Source organism: Helicoverpa zea, chromosome 8, assembly GCF_022581195.2.
Source record: "Helicoverpa zea isolate HzStark_Cry1AcR chromosome 8, ilHelZeax1.1, whole genome shotgun sequence".
Lineage (NCBI taxonomy): Eukaryota > Metazoa > Arthropoda > Insecta > Lepidoptera > Noctuidae > Helicoverpa > Helicoverpa zea.
In genome coordinates, this window is record NC_061459.1 from 1821727 (window position 1) to 1834691 (window position 12965).

The 12965-nt window shown below is 35.1% G+C and overlaps 1 protein-coding gene across 1 annotated transcript in view; it reads left to right on the top strand.

Annotated features, from left to right (window-relative positions):
* The first annotated feature begins 954 nt into the window (after nt 1-954).
* The window catches only part of LOC124632409 (proton-coupled amino acid transporter-like protein pathetic), a 54567-nt gene continuing 42556 nt past the window's right edge, over nt 955-12965 (top strand). Inside the window, exon 1 of the mRNA XM_047167241.1 lies at nt 955-1091. The gene's annotated coding sequence lies outside the window, so the exon portion shown is untranslated. The remainder of the gene's footprint in view (nt 1092-12965) is intronic.

Consider the following 12965-nt stretch of genomic DNA (forward strand, 5'->3'; position numbering starts at 1 on the left):
GTAAAAATAAAATATAAAAAGCTGTTTATTTCATGCAAAATACAGGCCAATACAGGCAAAATACAGTTGGCCGATAGTTTGTTTGGGCTCATAAATCAATGTGAAGCTGAATGGTAGTACGCACATTACAAAGATACCTGATCTTTGTAATGTGCCGGAATCAGACCGACTGAAAACTTTGACTGGCATGAAGATTTCCTTAAAAAAAATGCCTAGCATCGGGTCAACTGTCGCTCGACTGTTTAGTTTGCATTGTTCGGGTACTCTTAAAGAAAATGAGACTAGGTCAATCTAGGCTTCAATTTGAGCTTTAACATGACCTTGAAATGTTGTGCAACAAGAAAAGGTCTTTAAGTAAAGTAAAGTTAGGTCTATTTTACAAAGAATAATAAGAATTTTGAAAGGAAAAGTTATGCAATGAGACGCGTCTTTTAAGTCACGTAATTGCTCTTCAGGCCAAAATCTTGAGGTCAAGTGTGACAAAAATGAGAGTTTTCTCATGAATATTTTCTACGATAAAAGTTAATAAGACATTGGACCAAAGAGGTTTTTTTGTTTTTGAGGTAATTGTTAGATGTTTTAATTTGATGTTTTTGGTTTTATAGTAAGGAGTCTTTTACTGACTACAACCACCCACCCACCTTTTTATGGGGAAATCATCCGAGGTAGTATCAGTTACTGACCTTGAGCCCTTTATGTACTAGTGCCGCGGTAACTCTTTACAACCAACCTATGTTCCTTCTGGAGACCTTTTATGTACCAGGTACGTAGTTAATATCTGGCATTCTTAAACCTACCCTAACAATGTTAATACACCTGTCAATATCATTGACAATTTGTACACACAATAAAGATTGTTAGTCAAGCAGAGTCGGGCCAATAACATGCATTTAATTGGAGGTCACCAAGTAGGTTGTGTTGTGATAATGATTTGTGACAAATAGTACGAATGCGCGAGCGCAAACGGTCAGTCAGATTTCGAGTGCGGAACGGAAACAGTGCTTTGTTTATTTATTGCAGTTTTTTTTTTATCGTGACTTCAATGTGACCAGTGTTTTTTTGAATTTTTTGACTGCAGATTTTTCTAAAAGGTGCGTATAGTTTTTTTTTTAAACTATTATTATTTATCAAAAAGCATGTTTTGTGTTGTGTTGTGTAATTTTTTAATTTGCGAATTTTATCGATATCACGTCAAACATGAATAGTAATGAGAATCGTAAATCCATTAGATCTGGTTTATTATTTACGCATTCCTTAATACTGGTAAGTCAGTTCTAACTATTGAAGTTATTTTAGTTCTTTTTAGTTTTTGATTCTAATATACAACTTAGTTACAAGTTATATTAGGAGGAGGCTGGATTTTGGGAGTAACTTGAGCGCTTCAGATTAAAATATGGGATAATAGTTGGGAATAAATACCTCTAGTATTATTAATCTATTTATTTAAAGACCGGGAGTTTAGGTTCAAGCAATAAAAACTTTATAGTCTGAGATTAAGAGGTAGACGGATTAGTGAACAGCTAAACAAAGCTTGCTAGTAGTATTAACAGTAATTTTAGGATACATTTCATATTCCCTCTAGATTCTTCAAAAAAACCTTTTTTCTTCCGGATTATAGCGTCAAATATAGGTATACCTATAGGTAGATGTTCTATAAAACTATATCATCAAAATATCCTAATTTTCACACCAAACCTATAGACAAGAAATTCGTTAACATTCGGAGCCACAAGATACAAGCTATCCTTAGCTAAGAAAGTAAGATTTTTTAATTTTTTATTTCCAAATCTTTCTCAAGGACATCTTCAGATACATGATTATAATCCAACCGTTTGATTTGATGGTCATCCCGTCCCTATTGCACCGGTCATCTCGAATAACTTACGTACACAAGGATGCAATACAAGAGCATCCTTGCAACTAATTTATTAGAGTACTACCTCACCGAGGAAAGAAAGATAGTGGAGATGCCATAAGGAAGGTAGGTTAGGCGCCTTCTTGTAGGTCATACAACGTACGGTAGGCGGGATCAGTTACTTATGCTAAAGAGACGCTCTGGTTGTCAAATCAAAACTGTTAAAGATTGGCCTTGATTGATTGGTGATTTTATTTTGAAAACAATCGGAGGGTTCCATAAAAGGCGAGTAAGGGCTGGACTAGTAACATTCCTCGTCCTGCGGACTCCCGCATTTTGTCGCACTACTTTCTTAGGAGATTGTGCGTTATGACATCTCCGCTGCTCATTTTATTCTCCATGATACTCCTATGCAAGGACTGGAGTCTCATGCAACGTATTGCTTGAATAAAATGCTACAAAAAGAAAATACCTTTTGCTCTTAGTGAAACGTATACAGCTTTCAGGTTTTGTCAGATGTTCTAGTTTAGCATCTCATTCATAATGTTAGTTCTAGATTTTGATATACTAAGAGCTACCTGTACCAGTCGGTTGCGATATAAAATATTTTTTTTTTTCAAGATCACTTGCAATGCAGGTTAAACTCTTGATTTTGAGATGCCATTTTAGATTTTTTTTTGTTCGTCACATCTACTTTATATGACTCAAATGCCGTACATATTGTGTTTACTGTCCTAAATCAACCCTTTCATTTCCTATAGCATTTAAACGTATTTTTATTCAGTCGGCCTTGACCAAACTGCATCAGAGTGAATGTCTCTCGTAAAATGGCGGCCGTGATAAAGCGGGTTTTCTGTCACACAGTAATAAACCTTTATCCTGCTATACATATATGGCATTATATGGGATAAGGAGGATTCAATGGGTATCAAGCCATGACATAATATATGACCATAGTATGGAAACAGTGGGGTTGTTTTTACGGGAAGCGATTCATAAATCAGAAGCTATTTCCTGGTTTTTCAATTGTTTCCTGAAGAAGCTGACCATAATTCTGTCTGTCAGTAGCACTTTCTTGATAAAGCTGAACGGATTCCAATTAAATATTAATAATGAAGATAGGGAGACTGAAAAAATGTATGATACTTTTCTGAGTGTTTGAACTATTATCGCAGGACCAACCTGTGAAAGGCAATTTTTTATCGATATTTCTTTCTCCTGCCCTGTTCCCAAATTTTACTTGGGGTCGGCGCAATATGTCATTTTCTTCCATTTTCCCCTGTCACTCGTCATACTGACACTCACTCCCTTCCTATTCATATCATCTTCCAGGCAATCCATCTTTTCTTAGGTCTTCCTCTTCCTCTCCATCCATCTACATTCATAACTAGCACACACTTTGTTGCATGCGTATCATCCCTCCTCATTACATGCCCATACCACGACAATCTTCTACTTCTCATCTTTTCTGTAACTGGCGCTACTTTCAGACTTCCTCTAATGTAATCATTCCTCACTTTATCCATTCTTGTAACACCACACATCCATCTCAGCATTATCATTTCTGCTGCATGCACTCTCTTCTCATCCCTCTTTTTCAATGCAATTTTTTATCGATCGATTTTTTAATATGCGAGAAATTGATCTCTTGAAGTGTTAGTTTAACTAAGAGGAATCGTTTGCAGTTCATAATCTAAGGCATAATAAATTCTAGGCACTTTAATTGGTAGCTATGCGGTAGTAATAAAATATCTATACAATGTTCCTGTTATGTATTAGTTATCTATTGGCAGTCGTTTGCGAGAATGTCCGACATTTATAACAATGTGGAATTGCGTTGGTACTAGGACAACAGCTGTTAATAGAGGTACTTATGTTCGATAGCTGTTGCAATCCTAAGTCGTAGGTATTAAATAGGTATATGACTGGATTTTTATGTATCTATGCGACAAGATTACATTTTCCTAAAGTGCAAAATATCTCGGGTCCCTTTAAGACAGAACAAAATGATTGGAGGAGATGCATAAGATGTCACTAATCACGCCTACCGTACTTTACTTGACTTACAAGATGACGCTTGACCTACCTTATGGCGTTACGACCCATCTTTCTTCTTCCATGGATGTAAGGCTAATTACTGCTAACTTAAATATTCTAGTTACTTGTGCCATACTTTAATCTAAATATTTTTTTTATCTAGATACTGGAAAAAAAATTTTGATTGGTGCTCAATCCTTCTCTGTGTGAGAAAAGTCCTGTGCCCAGCACTGGAGTGGCAAAAAGGCTGATGATGATGACTTGAAAATATTGTTTTAAATTCTTGAGTCGGTCGGCTTTTATATTCTTAAAATAAACAATGAAATATCATTTATACTTTGATTGCTTTAATCATTTTAATAATATTTTATTACACTGATTTCATCGTGAGAACTGATTGTCGCGTGACAATAAGATTTCAGATTATCTTGTATTAGAATGCATTTTCATGTAAATGCACGTAATTAATACAAAAATCGTATTGTATTTAAATCGCAAAAACAATTAATCTCCAAATAATCGAAATAAAAACATTTTTATTTCGATTATTTAAACTACTTGACCGTTTTTAACTTAACATGACTGAGTTCAAAAAAACACGGTCCTTGGGACCGATCCCTGGACCTTATCTTCAATATTGTGTAATATAATGTTTTATGATTATTTACACTGCAAAAAAAGGTTGCACCCATTGTATCCACTTCATAAAAGCTTGTACATTATTCAAAATAAAAAACAATGTAAATATTATATTATGACTGTTAATCTGTGAATAAGGTAAATACTCAATTAGACTGTTTGTTTAATAAAACCTTCTTTTATTTCTTTTTAACCGACTTCCCAAAAAGGAGGAGGATCTCAATTCGGTCGGTATGTTTTTTTTTTTTCTTTTCTATGTATGTACATCGATTACTCCGAGGTTTATAGACCGATTTACGTGATTCTTTTTTTGTTCGACTCGGAATAGCTGCCAGTTGGTCCCATAGTCATCAGGTCAGAATCTGATGATGGAAACCCTGAGAAATCGAGGGCAACCTTCGAAAGTTGTAGGCATACATAGGGTAAAAACTTGACACTCAGGTGTACGCCTAAAAGCACTATTCAACAGTGAAGATTTAGAGCTGACCTGATGATGACGACCAGAGAGGGCCGAGGGAACTCGAAAACTGAATATGTAAACTACCTCGTGTTTGGGCTTAAATTATTTGAATTGACAAGACCTTTGCAACAGTGAAGGTTTGGAGCTGACCTGATGATGGAGACCAGAGAAAGTCGAGGGAACTCGACAACTGAATATGTAAAATGCCTCGTATTTGGACTTATATTCTTTGTATTGATGAGAACTTCCCACTTATATGGATAGTGACAACTATTCGTATCACTGAAAAGGTGTAAATAAAAAACTTTTTTACAAAAAATTAAACCGACTTCCCAAAACACTAAAAAGAAAAAAAAAACTAATTTTAGGTGCATCGGCCTAGAAGTCGGTGGCAAAATTAACTTAGTAACATCCATCAGACACCGACTTCTAGGCCGATGCACCTAAAATTAGTTTTTTTTTTTTCTTTTTAGTGTTTTGGGAAGTCGGTTTAATTTTTTGTAAAAAAGTTTTTTTACAAGCAGCTGTTTACTCATTGCTCTTTTGATATTTATTTTTCTGAAAGGACTACGGAATTGACCTTGAATACTTCAATACAGGTTCACTTGAATCTCGCGCATAAGTCGCCATTGAATAAATTATTTGGAATATCTACAATGAAGATTGAAGACTAATTCTGGTACAATTAAAGCTAAAAATAAATTAACCGATTTATAAGGGACCACTTAATAGCGACTACTTTTTTGATCTTTGACCTCAAAGATTTCTTATGAGTAACAATATCGCTGTTGCGAACATGGAACAGTGTATGTCTTTTAGAACATAAACCGTCTTACCACAAAAACTTTTAAACGTCAGTTTATGCCTTGTCTAAAAAAATGTCAAATTATGACGTTGACATATGGTTCATTTTGCAGCCAAAATTTTATTAGACAAGTGTAAAACAGGGTTTAAAGTTTTTGTAGTAAGGCCCAAATGGTCTCGGTCAGTGTAAGTAAGTTAAGTTTATAACTAAGAAACGCGGACGTGGATTGTAAAATTGGTTCAATGAACGCCCTTGTGGTTTTATCGGTAATCGAAAGGCTCTGTTTCAAGGCAAAGTATGGTTGAAATGTGTTACAGTCTGATTCATTATTGGATAATATATGGGTAATAAAGTCAAATGACCATCTTTGTCAATCATTACGGGTAGTCAGTAAGTCTGACAACCAGTCTTACATTGGTATATTGGGTTGCCCGGGTAACTAGGATGAGGCGATCAGAGAGCCAGTCGCTCCTTGTAAAACACTGGTATTCAGCTGCATTCGTTTAGACTGGAAGCCTACCCCCAACATAGTTGGGAAAGGGGTAGGTAAATGTGACGAGTAAATTATAGTATACTTTATATCAAAGACGCGTGACGCTATAACTCATCCACAACTATTCAATTAGTTTTTTTGATATTCAAAAGTAAAAGCATAGAATATTTACCTAACAACGAGTAGGTCCTGTTTGTTAGATAAAATCAAGTCGCTTCTTGTAAAGCACTGGTAGGTACTCAGCTGAATCCGGTTAGACTGGAAGCCGACCCCAACATGATTGGGAAAAGGCTCGGAGGATGATGATGATGAGTAGGTCCTGTTTACCGGCCTTAATGAGGATCAAACGTGGTTCACATTAGAGCCTATTTTACCGTTGAAAACATTATTATAGGAATCACAGAACACGATGAATTGATGATCTCAATAATAGATGCAGTTTGCAACCTATAATTGTTTAGACAGTGCCCTTGCGTGCAGCCAATGCAATCTGACGTCTGTTACATATAATTGGCTACGTCCATATTAAACATAAACTGTATTCATGTTTTATTTTTCTCCGAAATTCATGAAATTTTACATCATTACAATCTTGATAAGTATCTGGGTATGGTTAGGCTTATCTATGTGAAGTATCTGGTCATGAAACAAATGACTAATGATTTTGCGCTCTTTGGAACCTAAAATTGGAGTGGATGACATGGCACCTGACTATATAATAATCATATAGTTTATGTGTTTGTAACGACACCTTTTTACTATCAACTGACTAACTAACATCTTTAAAATATTTTCGAGTATCTGCTTCCTTCCCGCACCCAATTTATTTGGAGCCGACATAATACCATATTCACTCCCTTCTAATGCAAATCATCTCTCACGTATTTATTCCCACTATTTTAAAGAAAAATCATCATATTTTCTCATTTTTATAACTTATAATAAGGACAAATCGAGTGGAAAATAAGTAGGAAAATTACAAAAAAGATATTATCTGTTTTACCCTTATAATTTCCTCCCATTATTATAGGTGTATTAATTTATTATTTACGTCTGACTTGCCATTGAAGTGTTGCCATGTCCGTTGCTAAGGAAGCGAGTGGTATCTGACCTTAGTGATGAAACTCGTTGCGAATACATTTGATCTACTTCCTAATGTTCAAGTAGTTTTGAAATAGTAAAAAAACTGCTTGTCATTTTAGACACTATTGGTCATTTTAGACACTTACTACAACGCCTTAAACATCTGTCGAACACTTGTCTAAAAACGGTGTGGCTGCTAAATGGACCTTATTTGAACGTCATACTCTGACGTTTTTTTAGACAAGTGTTAAACTGAAGTTTAAAAGTCTTTTTGTGGTACGACGGTATAAGCTTATCTATGCTAATTTAATAAAGAAGAACATTTTTTGTTTGTTTGAACCCTAAAGACTCCGAGACTTCTGAACCGATTTAAATAGTTCTTTAACTGTTGGAAAGCTACAGTTATCCCGCTACGGGCAGTAAAGGTAGTTTCCATGGGACACGAGTGAAAACACAGAAAAAACAGTTTTACATTATACAATGGAGGACGTTTATTAATCATTTGGACAGTTACACAGTCAAAAATAATTAAGCTTACAAGAAAAGGAAAACTCCAAATAATTAGTCGAACAGTTTTGTAAATTTTTCATGTCAAATCTGATATTGTTATTTTCGAACTTGTTTCTTGTGGACGTTCAAATGGGGACACATTTTTGGACGACTGTCCTATTACGCTAAAACATACTCTACGAGAATGTACACTATTGGACTTACATTTTCCTCCTTCCGTGTCACCAAAGGTTGATCAAAGGAAAAAATATTAATATTATTTATATCATACTAATGGTACTTGTAAAAGGACAGATTGATCAATCGTTTTCAACGCGGCTTCGTGAGATCATTACTCATTAATGATAATGTTATTAGTAAATAACACATCTCTCTTTTTGCTAAGAAGAATTTCTTATGTTTTTCTTATATTTATAGTACCTACCTAATAGAAAAAGACAGTTCATATATCTGGTCTTATAACTCTCTCTCTCTCCTCTGTGGCTCAGCGGCTAGGGTCGTTCAATTACACGTGCCTTCCGAAACAAGTAAGAACTCGTCAGGTCAAGACTATGATGGACCTTATGATGGACATGAGCATCTAGGGTAGCCACGAATTCTTTTAAAGAAAATTTGTTCTATCAAATTCTTTTAATTTGAACTAAACAGACGCAAAATACTGTTGCGGAATAATTTGATACAAAGGGATTAAATGAGCAGTCAATTGCTCGGTTTCAATGAATCTTAAACATAAGTTCAAATATATTAAAGTGTTAAAGTGGGGGGTAACTTTTCATAAAAAAAAAGAAATTAAGTATGAAAATGATTCGTTAATTAGAACGGTACGTTTAATAAGTAGAATAATAATTTGGTAATACAATAATGAGGGCTGATACATTATTTAAGTAAAAGTCACGTATTAAAGATAAAATTGTAACTCAATTTTATAAACGTTGAGTTCATTGTAAATAAATGGCCGAGATACGTGTCACTCATAATTATATACATTCATTGATTATTGATATAATAATGTTGTTTTAATGCTCCTCAATTGTTAAAACGGTAAACAACCAGCAAAAATATTTTTATCGTAACTGCAACGCCATTGCAAAGTTACGTCGTCAGTTCAATCGCGACGTGTCAGGAACGCATTCTCTGAATGGCCGAACTATAATCTTACAAAAATATTTGCAAAAGGCATAAATTACATTTATCTATCTTACCCCCACACTCAGTGACATTTTAATGACTACTTAAGTCACTCCTTGTTGGAGATACGGACGGAAAAGAAAAATTCTTCAAAGAAATCCTTCACTAACAAATGGCTTAAGTAATCATTAAATGTCTCTGAGTGTGTCCATTAAAGTAATAATATTTTCAAGCATTTATTTAAGGAAAGCATTGCATATAGAGTACCTTTTATCTGGGTGCAGAACGGAGTCCCCCAATGAAGTAAACGAAGCTATAGCAGATAAGAAGTAATGTAGGCTAGAAATATAGACTTGTAAATACGTAATTAATTTTTTTTTTGAAATATAGTAAACATTGATCGGTTGATTGAAAAGTTAATTTAAACACCGGTCTTTATGTAAAAATATTAAGTATTACATAATTAGTTCATTAGTTTCAGCTAAAATTAACCACTAACATTTGTACAAGTTTGCTGAAACTCAGCAAAGGCTTTGACTAAGTACTAACTTAGACGATCCAGTCGCAGGCGACCGAGCCTAAGTTTGTATCTTAAATTACATTGGTCAAAGGACTTCAAGTTGGTGACTGAATAACTTGAATAATTTCGAGTATTTTAAAGGTTTTCAAATATTTGCTAGTCATTTGTAAACTAGACATTTTTATTTTTGGTATAAGAAATTAAAATCCTACATTTATACTTGATGAGCATAACCTACGAAACGATTCCATTTTTATATGGTAAGCAATTAATAATAATTCTGATTTACTTATCATGCAATAGTGGAAGTCGTGGTAGCCTAATTAATGTCTCCTTATACAACGCTGGTTCAATGATTAGTGGTCGAATGTACCACTGAATAGCTAATCATTGAATAGCTAAGCGAGGACAAGCTACAGTCCAAAAGTCCATGTAAAAAAAAGAACAAGACTGGCAAATTCAGTTCCATATTCAATAATTCCGAACCAAAAATGACACTACATTACTTAACACATAAAAAAAACATTAAAACCATAGCAGACAATTATTCCATAAAAAATTGGCGTTCGAACCATAAAAGAAAAAAGGATTCCAGGCCAAGGTTTCATTTAAATGTCACTTTACCTTAAAGAAGAAAACATAAACAAACAATAAGGAGAGTTTTGAAACAGCTGCCAAAACGTTTACGAACAAATTAGTTTAGATTTGGAACTTTCTGTTACAAGGACTTCGGCGTTGTTTGCGAAAACTGAACTAATTTGTCGATCAACTATGTTTTGTTTAAGTTGCGAGTCATTTTGTGAGGTTGGCATAGTACATTAGAAGCCCCCAACATAGTTGGGAAAAAGGCTCGGAGGATGATGACCATAGTGCATCAGAAAAAGATTGATAAAGAAGGCTCTATTGCAGAGCTTAGCGTAATCTTATAAGAACTTAAATCAATGGTTTGAAGGACAAAGCAAGAAAAGTTTACGTCACAATTAACATTTATGAAAGATATGAAATTAGAGGTATCAGAGCGTTATGTCATATACCGTCGGTGCACTCGCACTATTAATTTTGGCCATTGTGGATTTCGTGGTGGTCGAAATTCATAAGGATATTTTCGAGGTATGTAGTAGACAGCCACATACTTAGTGCGTATCAAATTTTGCTGCGTCAAGGAACACGTTGGGGCAGCGGTGCTCAGGTATATAAACGAGGAGTGTCAAGTTACGTTGCCAAGCATATTCGTGGGAATCGTTCCAATTACGCAAACTATGCAAATAATAGAAATCTAAATCATTTTACAACAAATGAACGACATGATTTACCGATTTCAGAAAATAGTCTTAATGACCTTCTTCGAAGGAGTACGACTTTAAAGTAGAATATACCGGAGGAAAAGATAATGTAAAGAGGAATACCAGTCGTGACCAGACAACACCACAACCCCACCATGTTCCTTCTTGATACCTTTGTATGCCAGAGCCGCGGCAACTCTTTCGAAAAAACCCGAAGGGCTGATCAGCTTCCGCCTACGGAGTCCTGCTGGTTAATGTAATCAGAATTGTAATCTGATTGATCCACATGAAAGATGACCCCACCTACTGTTCACATAGAACGTGATAATCATGCGATTACGAAAACAAGATAAAAAATCAGCCAAGTCACGCGAGCCGGACTCATACTTGGAAGGTTCCGTACCATTTATGTTTAACACGTTTATTTTATGAGAGCCCCCAAAAATATTTATTTTATTCTATTTTAACATATTTGATAACATCTATTTTTAGTAGATATATGTTGTCCAAGTGGCAACAACAAAAATACATCATGTGTGAAAATTTCAACTGTCTAGCTGTCATGGTTCTTGAGACACGGCCTGGTGACAGGTGGAGGGACGCACAGACAGACAGCAAATTCTTAGTAATAGGGTAATAGGGGTGTTACCCTTTGGGTATGGAACTCTAAAAACTTTATTTTAAACGATAACTTTCAAGGCTATTTATCTAGATTTATCTGCATTATTGTCAATTGCCTCACTTCAATAACTCAGATTATTCAATCTGTTGATAAAGTGAAATATTCTTGTCAATCAAATCTAAGAGTTTGAGATAAATAAATACAGCTGTCAAGCTTGTTTTTCGAAGTATTAGACATACATTCTTGATGACGAAGCAATCACCTATCTTGTTATCGTACTATGAATCAATAGTCATAGAAAATACCTACTCAAAGAATATTCTTTTTAGATTTCTTATAATATCTATCTTGTATAAACAGGAAATAGTGCGGTTCCTATTTTTTGAATGAAAACAATTCAATGAATTAAATGGATCGAAAAATTCAAAAAAGATCTAAAAATATTGGTTTATTGGACTCTCTACAAAGTATCTGAACTGAAATTGATCTTCATTTTTCAATTATGTATAAGTCGATGAATCGAGATAAAATTATATTATCGAATCTTGTCAAGAGCAGTTAAGTGGTCCCATGCCGGTATTGGAAACGATTTCTATACGTATTCTGTTATGGACACATCTGTGACCATGGGACGTAAAGAAGGATAAAATATCGTTGCTATTATAGTGATGCTTTAGAGATGCATAATATCGTATCACACCTCTATAGAGGGTGCCTTTGGGATAACGTATATTCGGTAGGTCGAATAACTTATCTCAGTTGATCGAACTTGCTCTTTAATGTGTGACTGTAATAACGTATATTCGGTAGGTCGCATAACTTGTCATAGTTGATCGACCTTGCTTATAAATATGTTACTGCAAAATTATTTTAGGAGACTTTGGGTGGGGTGCACCATTCACTATTATTTATGATAACTAAACCATGAACTACTACTACTGAGGACTACGGACTGAAATCACCAACCCGCATTGAGCAAGCATAGTAACGCTCAATCCTCCTGTTTGAGACGAGGCCTGTGCCCAGCAGTGGGACTATAAAAAGGCTGATGATGACGATGAACCAAACAATACCTAGTTGTCAAATCACTGATATGATGAATGGGTAATAATATCACCAATGGTTTTAGTATCATTAAAGTTAAATGGCCCAAACCATCCTTAGATATTTTGTGGATAGTGAAGTCAAGACTGCCGTGGATGACTGCAAATTTTGCGAACGGAGCATAGTTAATTGCATTTTACGATGACATTTTTTATCCCAAACCGTCCATTACCAATTCATCATCTATTTCTTAACAGACACAAATTAACCGAACACCTTGACAAGATCACTTTCTCCGACCAAAGTGCCAAGGTTTTGTTCAACTAGCTAACTACACTGGAGATGAATAATACGAATCAATTTTACACTAAACGCTCCACACACTGCAGACTAAACAGTCGCCAGACGGTTGATCCGATGGTTGTGATCTTAGAGCTCTGCCTCACTAAGACGCCGTGGCAACGCCGCCAGCGACGCAGGTCTGGC